We start from the raw sequence: 19,208 nt of genomic DNA, 5'->3' as shown, positions 1-19,208 counted from the left end.
TGTGGATCTTTGGATACGCGGGACTGCGGCGAGGCCTAGATTGGAGGATCTTAGTTGGCGGGTGGGTGTGTAGAAGGATAGTCGAGTGTTGAGGCATTCGGGCCCTAGTTTGTAGAGGGCCTTGTGTGCGTGGGTGAGGAGACGGAATGTTATTCTCTTGTTGACGGGAAGCCAGTGGCGTTTACGGCTGCGTTTTGGGGGATTTGCATAATGAGCCCACTTTAGGGACACCGCGATTATTTTCAGTTTACATTTTATTTATCTTACATGTTGTTTATTTACAATTTTAAAAAACTTTTATATTGCACGTGGTGCTGGCTTCAGGTACACCGCGCTCTGTTTGTTTATTTTTTTTTAACTTTATACCGTTAACCACTGCGTTAAATCCGCCGCGGGTAGGGTGTTTCCTTGAGTCGGCAGGTCCGCATCAGCCAACGGACGTGTGCAGCACTACGTAGGTAGTGCTCGCGAAGGCCGTTGGCCGAGGCAGGCAACGAACAGGTTAAAACTGAGTGCGCCACTGCTTCACGGACACTGCACTCGGTTTCTTTCTTTTTTATTTTACTTTAACACTGAGCGCAGTGCCTGCTTCAAGGACACAGCGCTCAGTGTTAAAGTAAAAAAAAAATAAACCGAGCATGGCGTTCTTGAAGTGGCGCCCCGCTCAGTTTTAAGGTTAAACAAGCATTGCAATGCAATAGGTCTCGCATTTACGCAAGTTTAGGCTATTGGCATTGTCATTTACAATGCCAATAGCTTAAACTCGTGTAAATGCGAGACTTGTTGCATTGCAAATGCTTGTATTATATATTCGGATGCAATGACAGAAGTAGCAAAATGCCAGTCCGGCGCACTCTAAACTAAACACAGATTTTCAGCGTAGGTGTCTTTTAGCCACGCCTTTAATCACATCAGCCACGCCCCTTTGAGAGACCCCCCAGTTTTTCATCCCATTTAAGCCCTGGTGTGGTGCATGCCCAGAAAGGACGCAGCATTGTAACAGATAACATTCAAAGAAGAGATTAAAAGGAACGCTAAGACTGCTGTGATCCAGAACACAGAGCTCTTCACTCTGGCTGGAGCACAGCACATACATTTGAGTCCTGGCTCGGCTGAGAGGCTGAGGGTAGACCCTGCGTGCCGTGGTTCAGTGCTCTCTATAATCCTGCGATACCACTGGGGAGCTCCCTGCGAGTGCCTGGAGAGCTGACCGAATCAACATTTGAATATATACCACTTTCATTACTGTACTGATTTTCACAATGCCCCGATGGCCATCTTGAGCCATGGCCATCTTTTGAGACATTAGTAGCTCGGTATAAATGTTTGTATATGCCTCAAGTGTAGTCCATCTTCAGTGTCGTGTACTGATTTTCACAATGCCCCGATGGCCATCTTGAGCCATGGCCATGTTTTGAGACATTAGTAGCTCGGTATAAATGTTTGTATATGCCTCAAGTGTAGTCCATCTTCAGTGTCGATGAATATCACAGCACAATTCACCTGTCACTGGGAGCCATCTAAATGCTGCTCGCCATATATGAGGCCTTTAATCTTTGGATTTGGCCCATATATCCTTGGTGAATTGAAGTTATAGTGCTTTTAATTCTTGAAGGTCATGACCTTCTGCTTTGCTGTGTGGATCATCATCGTCTTAACTGTCATACATGTTTTTAAATTACAACTTTTTATGAACTTTTAGCCTTATTGTGTATGATTACTGTGTCATATGTATCTGAGCTTCAAACCTACAGCCATCTGCTCATCCCAGGATCCGAGTACACATGTGGTAACAGCTATTTATCGCCTGCTCTGAGCATATTGTCTAAAAAGTTTCCTGTAGGGGATTTAAGAAGGTGGGGATGGGAAGAGAAGACGTCACCTGGCAAAGGGAAGCATTACTCTTCCTTACCTTATAGGCGGGCCAGGGCCAGGGCCAGGATATGGGTCTGGCCTGCAATGCAGCCCTTTACCAAAGCATCATCATCATTGAACTATATTTCAGTCTTAGACCATAAAAGTGCAAGTACCAAAGCAATTTTAGCCCCTTGAATTTCCTGCTGGTAAAATATATGGGTGGGCTGAACTCTTAGAGTTTAACTCCATAAAACTCTGCGAGATTCAGTGGAGTTATGCCAATGGTAAGAAATATGCATTTCATAATGCAATTTACAACCTGTAGCACAAGCAGCACTGAAAAATCAGTGTGTACAGCACCATGCAGTGCACAATTGCGAGCGGCTAATTAATTTGACTTTTCTGCCATTCAAGTAGAAAATCTTCTCAAGCTGCAGCAAACCTACTCGAGAAGCAACGGTCTTACAGCAACCACCCACAACTGCCTGCATTAGAAATTGAAGCTAGGGGATTCTATATATTGCTTGAATCTCTGTCACATTGCGGCACACAGTAATTGGTGGAATGTGGCCAGAACTCTGTTAAAAAAGTAACGCAGAGGTGCCAAATTCTGTAACTTCCACAGGCGTTCTATTCCGCCCACTTCTAGTAAAACGAAGTGGGGTGTTCCCGCACCCAAAACAATCCAGGTGCAGGAACACCGACCAAAATATAATTTGTGAGAACCGAACGTCCACATGGCCATTCTGCTCTACACTCTTAGTAATTGGGGCCTAAGAGGAAGTAGAAACTAAACAAGCTATTCAGTGTTTGTTCCCAATGGGTGCTTGGAAAGCTCAGGTGGTCTTAGTGAGATCTGCGGCGCTCATCACAGAACCCCCATACCCACAACATTTCAGAGACACCTAAATCTCTAGATGAGTGCTATTAGTTGGCAGAGGGATGCCCTGGACAAAGTTAGTAACTTAAATACATTCTCAGCTATATTTAGTAGTGAGATGGTGCAAGCAGTCAGTGATTAATCTCTTTGAAACTATTTGAAACAGCCAGCCATTAAGTCAAAATGGTTTTGCTCATGCCAGAGAGGAAGGAGTAAACTGACCCACTTACATGTACTCACAACCAGGCCGGAGGGAGTTGTGATGGTGCAGATTGAGATACATACTTCCAGGTATCCTAGTGACCTCAGTGATACACGTTTGGCAGCACGCCTGGTTCTGATGCTGATCTCATTCTCTGTGGATCTTCATGGGATATTACTTCCGCACAGGAACAGGACAGGATGACATTTGCCCTTGTCCAGTCAATCAATAATACATATTCTCTAGTTATACAAACGCGGTCCCTTCATAACTGTACATGGATTAACGTTAAAAAAGCAATACATAATACTACATTCTGATATAAAATGATAGCGATGGGCAGGGTAAAGTGCATAAGTTGATATAAAGTGCTACCTATGTCTTTGTAATACCAAACATTTTACTTTCCTAGGTTTAACGACAACACTAAAAACCTAATTGGTTCAAGAGAGAAGCCTCCTGTACATCAGGCCTTCACAGTAAATGAACTAACTGCAGATGTATACTCAAACTCTTACGGAAGGTTGTTTTTAGTGACCCTGTCTGCCAGGAGATGACCACTGTAGACTGAGCCGTATTTGAGCATCGTGCGGGTCTTGCTACTATCCTACCACTTTGGTGACCCTGTATGCCAGAGGGCACCACTGGTAAAATACAATCTCAAGTAATGTCAAGTCTTGTGACTGTCTGGTCCGTGGCTCTTAGGCTGAAAAAGCCTAAACCCATATTGCCACGTACCATGGCAACCCCATATTCCAGGAGGGGCTGCTGATACTAACACTAACAAAGGATTCGTGCTTCCTTCTGAAGGAGAGACTGAGGGTACGACTTATGAACTGGACCCGCTGAAGGAAATATTACCACCCCAGTTGAACAAAGTCAACTTAAAGGTTCTTTGCAGGTATGGAGCCTTACTGACATTTGAGAGAGTTCCAGTATTCTGACAAATCTGGAGGGCTATAGAAGACATCAGGGACGTTGTCATGTCAGACAAGAGCAAATGATGTGACATGTTTTTTTGGAATGATTTGATTATAATATGTGGAAGTATTGATTAAGATATAAAGCGATGCAATATTTATGACTGTAAAATGGCCTCCATCTTTTTTGGCAGAAGGATAGATTGAGTAGGAGTCCGTTGTCAATGTTGGTAGATGTTTGTGCACGCCTACCCGGCACAAGACGAGACAGTTGAACTATAAACAATACAACCTACAGTTAAAATCTCACACAAATTGCACCAGCACAGATGTGATTTATGCCATCATCTTCCCTTGTGATTTGATATATATCGGACAAACACGCCAGAGGTGCGCATTTTGCAACACTGCAGTAGGGTGAAATGCAATGTCCCAGGTGCCCTTTTAGTGGAATATTTAAAAAAACTGAACCACTCACCAGAAAGTCTCAAATGAATTGTATTGGAAAAGGTTACACTGGGCCCCAGGGGTGGTGACATTAACACAATTTTGAATATTTGTGAATGTGAATGGTGTAGTGTCTTAGCGTGGACACGTTCTAGTGTTCCGGTGTGATGTAACATACTCTACACCCACCCACCACAGACGTCATGGTGTCACATGACGCTGCCAATAAAAGAGGCCGAGCGCACGTGCTCCAGACCTTTCATACCACTCATTCCTGGTGTCTGTGTCCCTCATTGCTGCGCCTGATATGCGGGCCTAGGCCCGCCGCCAATACATCATTACAATGGCGACGAGGTCGGTAAGGCAGCCCATGCGTGCCACTACCCTACACTGAGGAAAAGGGGGAGAGAGTTGCCCGCCGGAAGGGCATCCCCTGCAGCAAGGTGCAGCGAGCCGAGAAGCCGGTGAGCACGTCGGAGCACAGCAGCCACTAACAGGCTAACAGCAAGCCGACCGAAGCCACCCGCGTCAGCCGCCACCAACATGTGCCATCAGGAATGAGCGGACCGCCCAGAGCCCACCTGAGACGGCCGAGAAGCGGTGACCCCCCGGAGAGGTGTACCGGCCGGGCGGAGGCCGCGACAGAACGTCAGGCCCGTTGGCTGAAGGTGAGCCCCAGGGGCGAAGCGCTAATAAATAAACTGTGCCCAATCATAAGCAGGACCAGCGGAGCCTACCCGCGGCTTGCCTGAGTCATCCCCTGCCCCCGCCGCGTGTGTGACTGTAAGTGTAAGCGGCGGGGCCCAGAGACAAGCGACTGCGTGAGGGAGAGTGCGGCTGGACCCGCAATTAACACAATCAACGAGGGGGAGGGAGCGGAGTAGCTAACCGCCTCCCGACCCCCTCGCAACGTGGTCTGGGCCAGCGGAGTCCACCCGCGACCTGCCGACGGCACCCCCGGCGAGGATAGACTCAGCAGCACCAGCGGAGCCCACCCGCGACCTGCCGGCGGCACCCCCAGCGAGGATAGACTCAGCAGCGCCTGCGGAGCCCACCCGCGACCTGCCGGCAGCACCCCCAGCGAGTAAAGACATTGCAGAGCCAGCGGAGCCTACCCGCGGCCTGCGAGAAGCAAGGCGGGTCTCCGCCGCGCAGCAAGTGCCAGTAGAAGCTGCTGCGGCGGGAGACCGGCGGAAGTGGAACCTGCTGGGCCAGCGAACAATCAAGTCGGCAGAGCCGGCGGAGCCCAACCGCGGCCTGCCTCGAGCGCCCCCCGTCAGGGAGGAGTGACCGGAGAGACCCGCTCCCCGCCGGAGTGAAGCACAAACCCCCGCCCGCGTGAGGACTGCCGAGGCTTCCGCGGGCGGCGAAGGGAAAGCGGGAGATTGAGGAAGCGCCTGCATGCGGCCAGTGCGGCCGCGATCTAAGGTGCTCCCACCTCGTGGGCAGGAACAAAGTGCCGGGAAGCGGCCGCGCCGCCAATACAAAAGGTGCCCCCTCCTTGAGTGCTCCGTGTGAGGAGCAGAGGCCGGCAGAGCGGTCAATACCGCCAAAGATTAACCAGCCCCACCGGAACACTGATCAAAAGGAAGCACCGGTGCACCCATAAAGACTGTGAATTTTGCCCCCCAGCATCAATGCTGCACAACACCAAAGGGAATACACAGTGCTGTTGCAATGTCTTCCTGAATGAACATGGCAGTCCTGGGAGCATGCTTCAGTACATTCTGCCTCCAATAGTGAAAAGGAAAGAGACTCACCAGGAGGACACATCGAAACAAGTTCTCAACAGCAGCCCCAGCCCCCTGCGCACTGAGTGAAACAATAGAGTGCACCTCAGGGAAGACAAGACCCACAAGACAGGCTGCTAACAAATCCAGCAACACTGCCACCCTGTGGCCAAAAGCAATAGTGCACTCACAACCACTAGTACTGAAACAAGCATTGTACAACGCAAGAGACGTTAGCACCATCTAGAGGCAACAAACTGAGTAGCGCCCCCAGGGAAAGCATCAGAACTCCCGTAGCAAGAAAGCGCGCACAGCGCAGAAGACACCCACACGCACCAACAAGGAGTCGGCAGACGCCACTTCCAGAGTGACGTGGGAAGAGGCATCAACACCTCTCCGAGCATCTAAGCAAGGACGAAACGTCTGGAGAAAACGACTGCCAAGCACTGGAGGAACGATCAAGGAAAAGACTGCCGCGATCAGAAGACGGAGAGAGCAGTGACTCCTAGTGGCCACAGGAGATCACCGCAGCATCAACTACTCCCGCCAACGGTCCGAAGCAGCAAGCACCTGACGCCAGCCAAAGCAGCAAGTACCCAACGGTCCAAAAGCAGCAAAGTACTGGACGTCAGCCAAGCAGCAAGAAATCGACGCCAGCCAAAGCTGCAAGTACCAATGACACGCAACTAGTGTCCGAGAGCCTTGAGAAACTACGGGCGCAGATAACGCGCCACGTGGCACGGCACAGCCCCCACGAGATGGAAGAAGGGCACAGGTAACGCCACAGTGCAGAACAGTTACCGGAAACGACCACTAAGCGTGGCGCCCCCCAGAAGCCGATCCACAGAATGATCGCGTACCAAGTATGACTCGCGACGGGTCCCCTCAAACAACACCAGAAAGTGCTAATGCACCAAGTCCGACAGGACGACCGAAGAAGCCTGCCAAAACATCAGCAGGAGTGGACCGCCAAACGGTCCAGGACGTTCAACCTAGTCAAGGTCTGTGAACACCATCCCAGGAACGTCACCTACAAGAATCTAGAGAAGAGGGTTCGCGACACCAACTCAAGAAGCTGAGGAAGAGGGAGGAAGTGTTCCTGTAGGGACAAACCAGGAGTACACATGCAGCGGGCGCGCCCTGCATGTTGGAGCCAGGTCAAGAGAGAAGATGCAAGATTGGACCAAGTGATGTCGCGAAACAGGAAGGGAGAAAAAGGAGAGATCCGAGTGGCACGCCTGCCACTGTGAAAAGAAAGGAAGAAGAGGCGAGAGCGGTGTGGCACGTCTGCCACTGTGAAACAGAAAGGAAGAAGAGGAGAGAGCTGTGTGGCACGTCTGCCACTGTGAAACGAAAGGAAGAAGAGGAGAGAGCGGTGTGGCACGTCTGCCACTGTGAAACAGAAAGGAAGAAGAGAAGAGATCTGAGTGGCACGTCTGCCACCGTGACAAGAAAGGAAGAAGAAGAGAGATCTGAGTGGCACCTCTACCACCGTGTAAAGAAAGGAAGAAAAGGAGAGACATGTGGCACCTCCGCCACTGATAGAGCGGAAGGAAGCATATTCCACGTGGCCGTTGCCACAGTTAAAGAGCGGAGAGAAGTATATCCACGTGGCCATTGCCGCAGTTAAGAATGGAAGGAAGTATATCCACGTGGCCGTTGCCACAGTTAAGAGTGAAGAAGAAGTCAGTGCAAAGTAGGTCCCCACAGTGAGTCCAAGGCCGAAATGGGTACGTAACCATCATTCCACGGTGAACTACAAGAACTCCAACCGCACCCGTTATCACGGAAGGCAACAACAGAAAGACTGTGAGGACAAAGAGGCTACCCAGTCGTCTACAGACTGTTTCCATCGAGCACCACCAACCGGTGCCAAAGCGGACTAAGGTTCCCCGAAACAGATGGAACTCCATCTGCCAATTCCAAGCAGCGGCGGACAGAAGAGCATGGCGGAACTGAACACTTCACTGCATCCTGAGACATGCTACTTTCCCCAAATGTGAATTTTGAAGTTGGGTCTTTTCAATGATTAAAAAGGGGAGTGATGTAGTGTCTTAGCGTGGACACGTTCTAGTGTTCCGGTGTGATGTAACATACTCTACACCCACCCACCACAGACGTCATGGTGTCACATGACGCTGCCAATAAAAGAGGCCGAGCGCACGTGCTCCAGACCTTTCATACCACTCATTCCTGGTGTCTGTGTCCCTCATTGCTGCGCCTGATATGCGGGCCTAGGCCCGCCGCCAATACATCATTACAAATGGATGCACTCCCTAGACACTGAAACTGCTAGGCAAATGTCCTGCATCAATACTGAATGATTTCGGATATATGTTAGGTGCAGTTGCATGTGAATAATTTTGGATATCTCGCATCTCTCCGAAAATGTCATAGCATGTTAAACCGAGCTATGTTTTGTCTATATATTTGATGAAATGTCTAATTCTTTTTTGGTATAAGTGCTTGCTCTGCCTGATTGTACAACAAAGGCGCTCTAATAATTGTGCTCTCAACTTATGTCTGCATGAAGGGACCTTTTTCCATTACCATACACAAGACCTCTTACCCCTTTCAATAAATATGGCCTGCCTACATATATTGCATATTTTGACCTTTACGGTCATTATTCATTCACTGAAGTAGTTTCTCAGTGTCGCTCGTTGACACTCCCGGCCGTAGGTGTTAGCACTTAGCGACTGTGCTCCTAACGTAAGCACAGCCACGTGCACGCCTACAGGACCAGAGTCTATTTTTAGACGGATGACTGCTGGCATGTCAGGCCACACGTCAGCATTCATCCACATAATCACGTATGAATTCTTCCTCGCTAGTCACAATAATACTTTGACTGAGATCTTTTTAAACATCCTGATCGAGCCGTGTAGCAGCCCCTGATATATTGTTTGGTCCTCTCTATAGATGTTTTTGGATTAACTCCGCCACTGATGCTTACAGCCATATAAAATACTGATGCTTCACACTTGGTTGGATTTATTTACATAGCGAGTATATCATTCCAACTGGCGTTTTTGGATGGAAAATTACTACCTGGCCCAGAATATTAAATATTCTTTCTTCATTTATTCTCAGCACCTATGAAGTCTACTAAAGGGACTGGGCTGATGTCTTTTATCTCTCTGCCAGAGGAGCCTACGAGCCCATTGGGAGGGATGAGGGGGCAAGCCACACCGACAACCATTTGTGTGTGTAAAAGGCCGCTTTATTGAAACAGGTGCATTTCACAATTTTATTAACACTGGCACTTTGCCTTACAAAACTGAAACTTCTCTAAACATACATTTACCTGACCCCTTGACTTTCCTCCACCCACCCCTACGATCCCCACACCATAAAACCCCTACCTTGCACCATACAATGCATACATTTGAATAACATTAAATATTACACAATCTTATCACATAGCATTTAAAACTCCTATCCCCCATGACCTACAATCCTACCTGCCTTCCTGCAACTGTAACTAACAAACCTCTAATGTAAACTTCCAACCTGCTTAATCTTTCCCCGCTCCTGTTCACAAACTACCCAAACTTAACCATAAACTACCAAATTCCAGCCAAACTTGGCTAACTTCAAAAACAACTCCGCCACCCAGGAAAAGGCGGAAGGGTAGGCGAATACGCCTCCGCCACCTTTTTCTACCACCCTGCCCTCTAGCCCTAACTCCCTGCCCCCCCCCAGGCCACCTGTCTAACCTGACCCCCCCCAAAAGGCCGCCGAAGATGCCCGCTCAAGTTCTGTGCACTCCCAGCAGCCTGGTCAGCAGTTCCCGCAACTCCAATAAATAGAGATCCATACCAAGCTGAGAAAGGTGCACCCCGTCGCCCTTGAACAATTCCGGTGCACCATACCGAATGTCCTTATACCAGATTCTAAAAAACCCAAAATGGTGAAAAAACCTTACCATTTCATCGTTCACCTTCCTCTTTCCCAGTATCCACCGCCCCAGGGTTCACTGCGCCCCTCCACACCGGACGCGGAACAAACTCTGTCCAGACCACCGTGTACCCTGACCACTAAATCCTTCCTCATGGCCCACATCAACACCAGCCCCGTCTCTCTGACCATGTCATTCTCCCACAAGTGGAGGACCAGGACATCAGGGCACCTACCAGCCACCAACATCCTGTTCTTTGTTTCCAAAAGTTCCCTCCAAAGCATTCCCCCTTTTCCTTCCAACACACATTAAACAAATTAGTGTTAAATCCAAGGTTATCCCCAAAATAACTGGCACGGCCCTGAACCTGGGCCCATTTGACAAACGAATGGTCCACGATCCATATCGACATATCCCTGGCGAGGGGACCCGTCACCGAACCTGAAACTAAAAACATGAGTGAGTACAGGAGAAAACATACACAACCGCGCTTGCAACTGGCTAGAAGCGCAGCACATGTAACGCCGATAGCAGTCGGACGACCACCTGCCCAAACTAATAATGCCCCCTCGCCCCATCCCCGGTTGTGCGCCTCCGACGCAGCGCCAATCCGGAAGGAATGCGTGCCATAGCTTTTGCCATCCAAACCCAGAAGGGCCAGGGCCTTCCTTAATAAAGCCAATAGCTGCGAACCTAGCCCGGCACCCAGGCCCTCAATCTCAACCCCCACCGTACAGGACATAGCCAAACAGAATCTGCCGCCTGCAGGGATACCCAACGGCCCACGACCCTCTGGTTCGTCTTTGATTTCTGCAGCCAAAGACATACCTCGGTCCCTTTAAAGGAAACTTCGGACCACAAACCCCAACCCCACCTTTGGCCCCCAGCAACTCAGACACGCGGACGGCCCCCACAAACATCCACGACATTAGTGTGGAAAACAGACAGAGTTCCCCGTCGTCCCTGCAAACCCGAGGCAAGGCTCCCAACAAGATTCCAAGACAAAGGTTGTCTATCCCGGCACACCCACCCGCCAGGGGCATAACACAGGCCCCCGCAGCCCACGCATTGCGGGGGGCCCCCATGCTCCAAGGGGGCCCCTTGCTCCAGAGCCCCTTCACTCAGTAGTGGAATTTAATGGTGCGAAAGGCTGTGCTGCGCGCTCAGCCAAGGGCTTAAGTTAACACAGGAGGCCCCCGAAGCCCCGGGCCCTGTGCAGGGGCGCCGTTCTCCAGGGGGGGCCCTCACTAATAAATTGGTGGGGCACTGCACGCCCGGCCTCTTAATTAATTAAACTGTCATCCGTTTAAAAGGCAAGCTCTTTATTAATTATGGCGCGCAGATGCCTCCGCGCCTGCGCGTCTTCAGGGTGGGGGCGGCGCTCTCTCTGCAGCAGCAGTTACGAGGACGTTGCTGCATTAGTCCTGGATGTTAAAGTAAGGAGTGCAGAGCTCCCGGTCGCTAAAGACATGCAGGGTCAGGTCAGACCTCGGTGCTTCGAGCGGTGCCTCAAAAGGCCTACAGGCAGGCCGGGCCAGTCAACGACATTGAAGGTACGGGGAGGGCTGCACTGAGCTCCGGGTCACAAGTGGCAGGCTGGGACTATCCTGGAAATGAACGCAGGGAGAGCGCGAGCACCTGGTGACTAGAGCCAGGCTGGCTCGGTAGGTCGGGTTAGAGGACCACAGAGTCCAGGTAGCGGGTACAGTTTCATCCCAGTTATTATTAGTACGGGGAGCGCTAAACTCAGGGTTACCGGACCCCTGTCTTCTGCTGCCCGCAGCCCGCCCCTCTCTCCTTCAAAGCTGCAGGCCGGCCCAGGCCTAAGGAGGTGAGGAGCGATGAGTATGTGTGCCGTGTGTCCTTCTCATGTTAATGAAAGAACATGTTTTGTACGACATTTACTTCCACACACGAAACTGTGAAATCAGATTCATGCCATCTTCATGGTTTACGATTCGCTGGATCGTTCTAATAAATTGAGAGTTATTATAGTTTTCAATGTTTCCCTGTGAATGTTTATGCAACATGAAAACAGGGTGTTTTAGACTTGTTATAATCTCTGGCTACGCTAATGGAGGGATATGTTCTGGGTGATGCATATTCTGATAGTAACAATAAACCATGGAAAACATCATGTTTGATGACGTTTTAAGCTGACACAATCTGTGAATGATAAAGCGAACTGGGAGGTGAGAACACTGACTACATTTAACACACTGTTCAATTCGATTTATTTTATTATGTTTTGGCACTCCGAAGAGGTCCACATAATACAAAATACTCAGATACAAATACACATTTCTCTAAATAAAAATGACAACTACAACATTTTCCACTAAACAAGATAATCAGCGGCACAAACCTCCATATTTCATCAATAAATAGCTAAAAAACCTTTAAAAAAATTAAAAATATTGAAGCAAAACATTTCATTTGGAGGAGTATATAAAGCCTGTAAAAAAGAATTCACATTAAGGATACCCAATTGCAAGCATATTGGTCTTAACCACTTCAACCAAAGTGGACGCAATGCAGGACATATAAACAGTACATGAGAACGATCCTGAACAGACATATTACAAAAGTTACATGTGGGAGAGGACCCATACCATTTTGCCAAAAGAATGTTCAGGGGCAACAAGTCCTGCCTTAGGAGGAACCAAAATCTCCGAACACCGTGTGGTAAATTCCAGGCGACATAGGGTTGGGCAAGCTTCATTAAATATGTGTTAGCAAGGAGATCACCTCCCCTCTTTAATTGCATGGACTTCTTGTCCAACGTGAAGCAAAGATCCCATGAAGCCTGTTTCAAAAGGGATTTTAACTGGGTAGGAGAGATAGTAAAAAGGGTACTCTCTTCCAATTCAAGAAGTGCCACAGCCTTTCTAAAGTTCTTAACAATTTGGGAGTACTCTTTTAAATTACCCAACAATTCCCCCTTGAGAAGGAATCTCAGAGACCCCCTTTCTCCTCTAGCTAGGCTAACAACCCATCGAACTAGAGCTGACAGGCCCTGCGCCCAACTGCTACGGAGACCGAATTCCAGTCTGCTGGCGGCCACAGAACAGGCCGGATTAAGGGAAGTTATAGACCTTAATAATTTTCCTTCTACCGTCTGTAAAAAAAAACAATGCTTTAAATCAACCAGTTCCATTCCGTACAGGAGGGTTGGTGGAATTTTTGCCCTAAAAACCTCCAGTAGACAAGCAAAATGTCTTCTCCCTGTGGCGGAGTAAAGGGCACTCAGACTTTTGCCTTGGGATCTGGCTTTACGGGAATTATTATCGATATGAGGCTTTTCGCTCAAGTTGGCAGAAATTATTTTTCCTAAAAAGGTATATGTCTTAACCACCTCCAGTTTCTGACCACCTACTGCCCAACCAAAATTCTCCGATTTAGATTTTTTCTTCCCTGTAATGCACATGATTTTACTTTTTGTGGCATTTATCCTCATGTAGTGGGTCTCTGCAAAAAGATGTAAAGCCTGCAGACGATTGGCCAGTCCCTTGGGAGTTAAATCTAGAATGAGAATGTCGTCTGCATATAGCAGGCAGGAAATAGAAGATCCCCCCACTACCGGCGCTATGCCAACACAAGATGAAAGGGAAGCTGGAAGATCAGCAATATACAGGGAGAAAAGTAAAGTGGCCAGAAGACAACCCTGTTTTAATCCATTGATGGAGCGAATAACCCGCGATAAACCCCTTTCTCCACCTTGTAAAACTCGGCACCAGGTGTCCGTATGTAGAGACCGCACCAGATCTAATAGGAGAGGAGGCATGCCCAAGTCAGATAGCTTTCTCCACAGCAAGGGACGGTCAACTTTGTCGAATTCTGTGGAGAAATCAATGAAAGCCGCATACACTCCTCCCCCCCGAACTCTTATATATTTGTCCGAGATAACCTGAAGGGCTGTGAGGTTATCCAATGTGCCATGGCCCTTACGGAAGCCAGTTTGTTCAAGGGGTAATATCTGATTCACATCAACCCAATCAGTAATTAAAGATAGGAGACATTTGGCAAAGACTTTTCCAATGGCATCTAGAAGGGCTATCTGTCGATAATTCATTGGCTTATCCCTATCGCCCTTCTTGAATAATGGAACCAATATGCTCCCCTTCCTAGAAGAGGGCACAATTTTACTAATGAAGCAAGATCTAAATAATGGAAAAAGAATCTTGCTCCAAGAAACAGGATCCTGCTTCAGTACTGATATGGGAAGTTCATCAGGCCCCATTGCTCCGGAGGAGCGCATGTCCTCAATGGCCGATTCAATGGTTTTCTCCGAAGGGGAGTCAATAGGAAACTCATCTTCTTTAGTAGTCTCCTTACATTCTACCATTGCGACATTCCCAGCATACAAGTTGGAAATGTAAATGACCCATGACAATTCAGCAATGGGAAAAGGAAGGGAGCTAACTCTTGCTCCACAACCCTCACCGATGAGTGACCAGTATTGTCTAACTTTGCCATGAACAGCGGCCTCCCGAAGACTTGTCCAAAGTAAGTCTTCTTTTTCTTTTTTAAGTTTCTTCCTGATTCTGCTTCTCCTTCTTTTTGGCGAGTATATTTTATTATTTATTTCAATAGATCTACACAAAAATTGCTCCCGCACTAATTTATTTATTTCCTTATTTAGGAGGGTAATCGGTCTAGAAACATAAATCTTTTTTACAGAAGAGCTAGACCTTTTGGCAACAGAGATGACCTCCTTCATAAAATTCTCAAAATGAATTATTTCGGAACCCTGCCAAACATTCAGTTCTAGTATTGTTTTACCTAGAATACACTCCAGGCCCTTCTTGGCTTTAAAATTCCAGAAGCATCTACCAGAATCCTTGTGAAAGTTAACTATATCACTGTTAAGGGACCATGAATTGGATTTAGGAGGTTGAAATGAGAGGCTTATAGTAATCACATTGTGGTCACTAAATAATGTCGAAGAGACCACCAGATCCTTCACTAGGGAGAAAGTACAGTAGTCGGTGATTACATAGTCCAAAATTGACTCACTTTGGGAGGATCTATGAGTATATTTTGCAGGGACATCAGAGGGAAGCCTACCATTCACTATTAGCCCCTCCGCCGCTGAAAGTTCTTCTAGCAACAGCTTCCCTCTCTTATTAGTTTTAATTTTATTGGGGAAGAGGGATTGAGGAATAAGATAGGCTTCTTCTTTAAATTTGTTTCTAAATAGCTCTAAGCTAGAATTAGAAACTTTGCAATTAAAATCACCTACTAACAAAACATAGGGAGGAGGTTCTACCTCTTTAATCTGTTTAATGTATGAAAACACTTGCTTCAATAAGATATTAAAACACTCATCGGGGGGGATGTAGGCATTTATTATTACCAGAGAGTTATTATTTCCCATACTAGTTAAGCTACAGAGGGACACTGCCTGAAAGAGGTTGATTGGATCAACATAATGGGTGAAGTTCCACTTTAATCTATTGGACAGAAGGCACGCAATTCCCCCTTTTGCATGGCCTTTCTTCGAAGGAGAAGCCACAGCCTCGAGGACAAAATAATCTCTCCCTGCACACAATCTACTAGCACACCAGGTCTCTTGGATGCAAATCACACTAGCGTTCAGAGAGAACAAATACTGTAGTTTCTCAGGACTACTATTTATCCCGGCGGCATTCCAAGAGAGAACTTTCAAATTACTACTAAAGATGTTGAAAGAGTTTAGGGTTGTCTGTGGATTTACTAGACAAAGCACCGGGCAGCCAATTCCAACTCTGGTTATCTTCTATTGGAAGGCTCTTCTGAATTAACGGGGCAGGCATTACATGTGTCACCAGACGTGTGTTTTTCGATACCCATATTTTTAAAACATCATAAGAGGGAGAGGGACCATCTTTACCAGTGCCCTGCTGAGGAAGTCTGTTATAAGGGAAACCATCTCTTCCAGAAGAAAAAACAGGTAATACATCAATTCCCCTACACTGGAAATTCTCAGCCTGTTGCAATATAAGATTTACTATAAATTTGGAATAAAACTTTACCCTAGCATAAGGCGCGGCAGCTGTTCTAGATAAGGAAACTAGATCAATATCATTAGTTTGGATTAATTTTAAACTCTCTATGTTTTTGAAACATTTAAGTAACCATGCTCTATTTAAAGGCTGATCAAAATCAAATAACGATCGAAAATCCACAGTCAATGTATCTACAAAAACTTCTGATACTTTTGTAGGCAAATGATGAGGCCATACAACGCCATCACCTGTAGCATGAAAAGCAGGAGCAGACGGATTAAGAGCCGCGGATACAATAGGGCCTAACCCTATCATCTCTGCTGCGGGGGGAAGGATCGTCAATCCGCCGACATCAAAAGAGGGGCCTCCCACAGGAAAGGTAGAACAATTGGGAGAAGTTTTAATGCCTGATGCAGAGGGATTCAAATTGTCAAAAGGATGAGTGGCAACTTCCTGACTCAAGGACCCATTCACGGGCTCTTCAGTGATAGGGTCATTGATATCAGGGACTTGAGAATCCTCAAAAATTATTTGTCTCTGCTTTTTTTTCCTGTATCTGCGGATTGGTTTCCTCTTTTTTTCTTTGTTCTTTCTGTGATTTCCAGATTTTACTTTTTCTTCCCCCCCCCAACCCCTTAATTTCAGGCACAAAAATTGGGAATAGCTCTTTTTCCGATTTTGGAGCGGTAACATCAACATTTTCTTCCTCAATTTCGAGGACAGAATTTCTTACACAGTTAGATGCAGAAAATGTGGGTACTAAAGATGGCTCATTTTTAGGAATAGCCACATGTTTATTTTGAACTAGATTAACATTTCCGGCTAAGTGGTCACTGCTCAACTCAGGCCCCTGCAATCCAGCCTTAGGACCTAGATCACGAACCTTTTCCGGGAGTTTTAACAGTAAGACATTTAATATCTGAGTGACCGATTCCAAAATACAATCAGAGCTTCCCACAAATTTACCCAGTAACAGTAAAATGGATGCCAGCAAATGTTCCAATGCAATCATGGATTCAGAAATCGGTTTTTCCAATTTATCAAAGCCTGGGGGACCAATAGGACCAATGCCAGATATATTAAGCAGTGGGCTCTTCGAGATGTTATACTGTGAGGAAATATCTTGCGATTTTATGGAGGGGGTACTACTATAAAGCAGAAGACCAGATGGAGTAGCACCAATCGGGGACTTAATAGCTTCAGATGATTTCAGGGTAACATCTACTAGGTATCGACCACAAAGCTCCAGGTCAATACTCGACAAATGAGAGTCCCCCTTAACTTCCACCTTTGGCAGTGAACCTCCTATAGGAACGTTAGATAAAAACACTTTATGGTTTACAGCTACATTATTTTGTTGGCCGCCCTCAGAACTGGAAGCAGAGCACTTAATGTCACCAGTTATTTCAGAAGGCACTGGGAAAGGCTCCTCAGTAATCAGGGAGCCCGAATATTCTTCATTCACCAGAGGGGGACCTTCTTGACCACCGCACGGGCTGTTCCGGATGGAGAAGCTATATTAAAGGCTTTGTTTGCAGCGTTTATCAAATCCTTATCCTGGGGTTTTTCCCACAATTGCAACAGCTGGCATTGGCCCTTTAATACCAAATTATTGGTAGCCTTATTTCTAAGGGGGTTGGATCTTGTCTTCATGCAGGACCTTCCCCACAATAATCTCCCCGAGCGTAACTTTTTAGCCGTCATCCTTGTACGTGGAGAAAAGGGGAGACCGTAGCCCCGATGCATATAGTTAATAACAGTTAGTCAATATAAATTAAGAAATTGGAGGTAAGTCACGATGAGTTCCTGGTCGGAAGGAAAATGTCTATACTGACATATTACACCATGTGATACTAAACAGAAAATGTTTTCAATATAAATAGATAAAAATATAAATAAGTAGGCCCAGCCCAGCCTACTTCAGGCACTGAGGGCCACAGAGGGCCCGCCCTTTGCCGGGGCTTCGCCCCGGGCGCTCCCGCGCGCTCCCGCGACACGGGGGTGACGCCTCTTTTCAAGCGCCGCCTGGCGCGCTCTGAGGTCGGGATTCCCGCCGCTAGGGCAGGCGGGAAATGTAGTTGTTCTTCTTCTGTCCGGTGCCCCCCTCTGCTCGGCGGCCGCGAGGATGGTGAAGGCGGCGGCGAGAGGGGGACAAACACAGACCCAGCAACAGCAAGAAGAGAGGCCTACAGCGTATCCACAGATAGGGGTCCCAGTGGGTTTAAACAGCGTCACCCGCTCCACCGGGGTGACGCCTCTTTTCAAGCGCCGCCTGGCGCGCTCTGAGGCCGGGATTCCCGCCGCTAGGGCAGGCGAGAAATGTAGTTGTTCTTCTTCTGTCCGGTGCCTCCCTCTGCTCGGCGGCCGCGAGGATGGTGAAGGCGGCAGCGAGAGGGGGACAAACACAGACCCAGCAACAGCAAGAAGAGAGGCCCACAGCGTATCCACAGATAGGTGTCCCAGTGGGTTTAAACAGCGTCACCCGCTCCACCGGGGTGACGCCTCTTTTCAAGCGCCGCCTGGCGCGCTCTGAGGCCGGGATTCCCGCCGCTAGGGCAGGCGGGAAATGTAGTTGTTCTTCTTCTGTCCGGTGCCCCCCTCTGCTCGGCGGCCGCGAGGATGGTGAAGGCGGCGGCGAGAGGGGGACAAACACAGACCCAACAACAGCAAGAAGAGAGGCCCACAGCGTATCCACAGATAGGGGTCCCAGTGGGTTTACACAGCGTCACCTTTAACACACTGTTTTAGATTCGTAGGACAAATGAGCTGATCGCATGCATTGTGCTACAAGTTGTTTTCCATCTGCTTCTTTTTTAAGCCTCTCCTTCAGATGCTTCTAGTAACAGCACTACAGAGGCAGGCTCACAAGCGTCTTAGCAGGTAACGAGGTGCACTTTATTTCTCTATTCCGACTTCTGATAGGCTAGGAAGGGGCATGATAGGCAAGCCCTGAAACTCAGTTCTCTGGCACGCTTCATTGCCTTATGCCAGTGTAGCCTGTCAGATATGAATTGTCACTGTGTGAGGCTGGGCTGTATCAGCCCCCGCCTGACACATGCGCAATACAGCCAGTGGAGCCGTTAGCTGCTGGTAATGTGATATTATAGCTTTTACATTCAAATAAACGATCCATGAAATCATTTGTTTTCATGTAAAATATGTACATTCTAAACAAACCATGCCAGAGCCAGGTGGTGGGCCAACGCCCAGGCGCCCCCTGTGGAGCAGCCACTGCCGCTATAAAGGTTTGTAAGTCTGGGAAGAGTGTGGGTAGAAGGAGAAGG

This window comes from Lissotriton helveticus, chromosome 5_1 (assembly GCF_964261635.1).
Source record: "Lissotriton helveticus chromosome 5_1, aLisHel1.1, whole genome shotgun sequence".
Classification (NCBI taxonomy): Eukaryota; Metazoa; Chordata; class Amphibia; order Caudata; family Salamandridae; genus Lissotriton; species Lissotriton helveticus.
Note: the sequence above shows the minus strand (reverse complement) of the source record.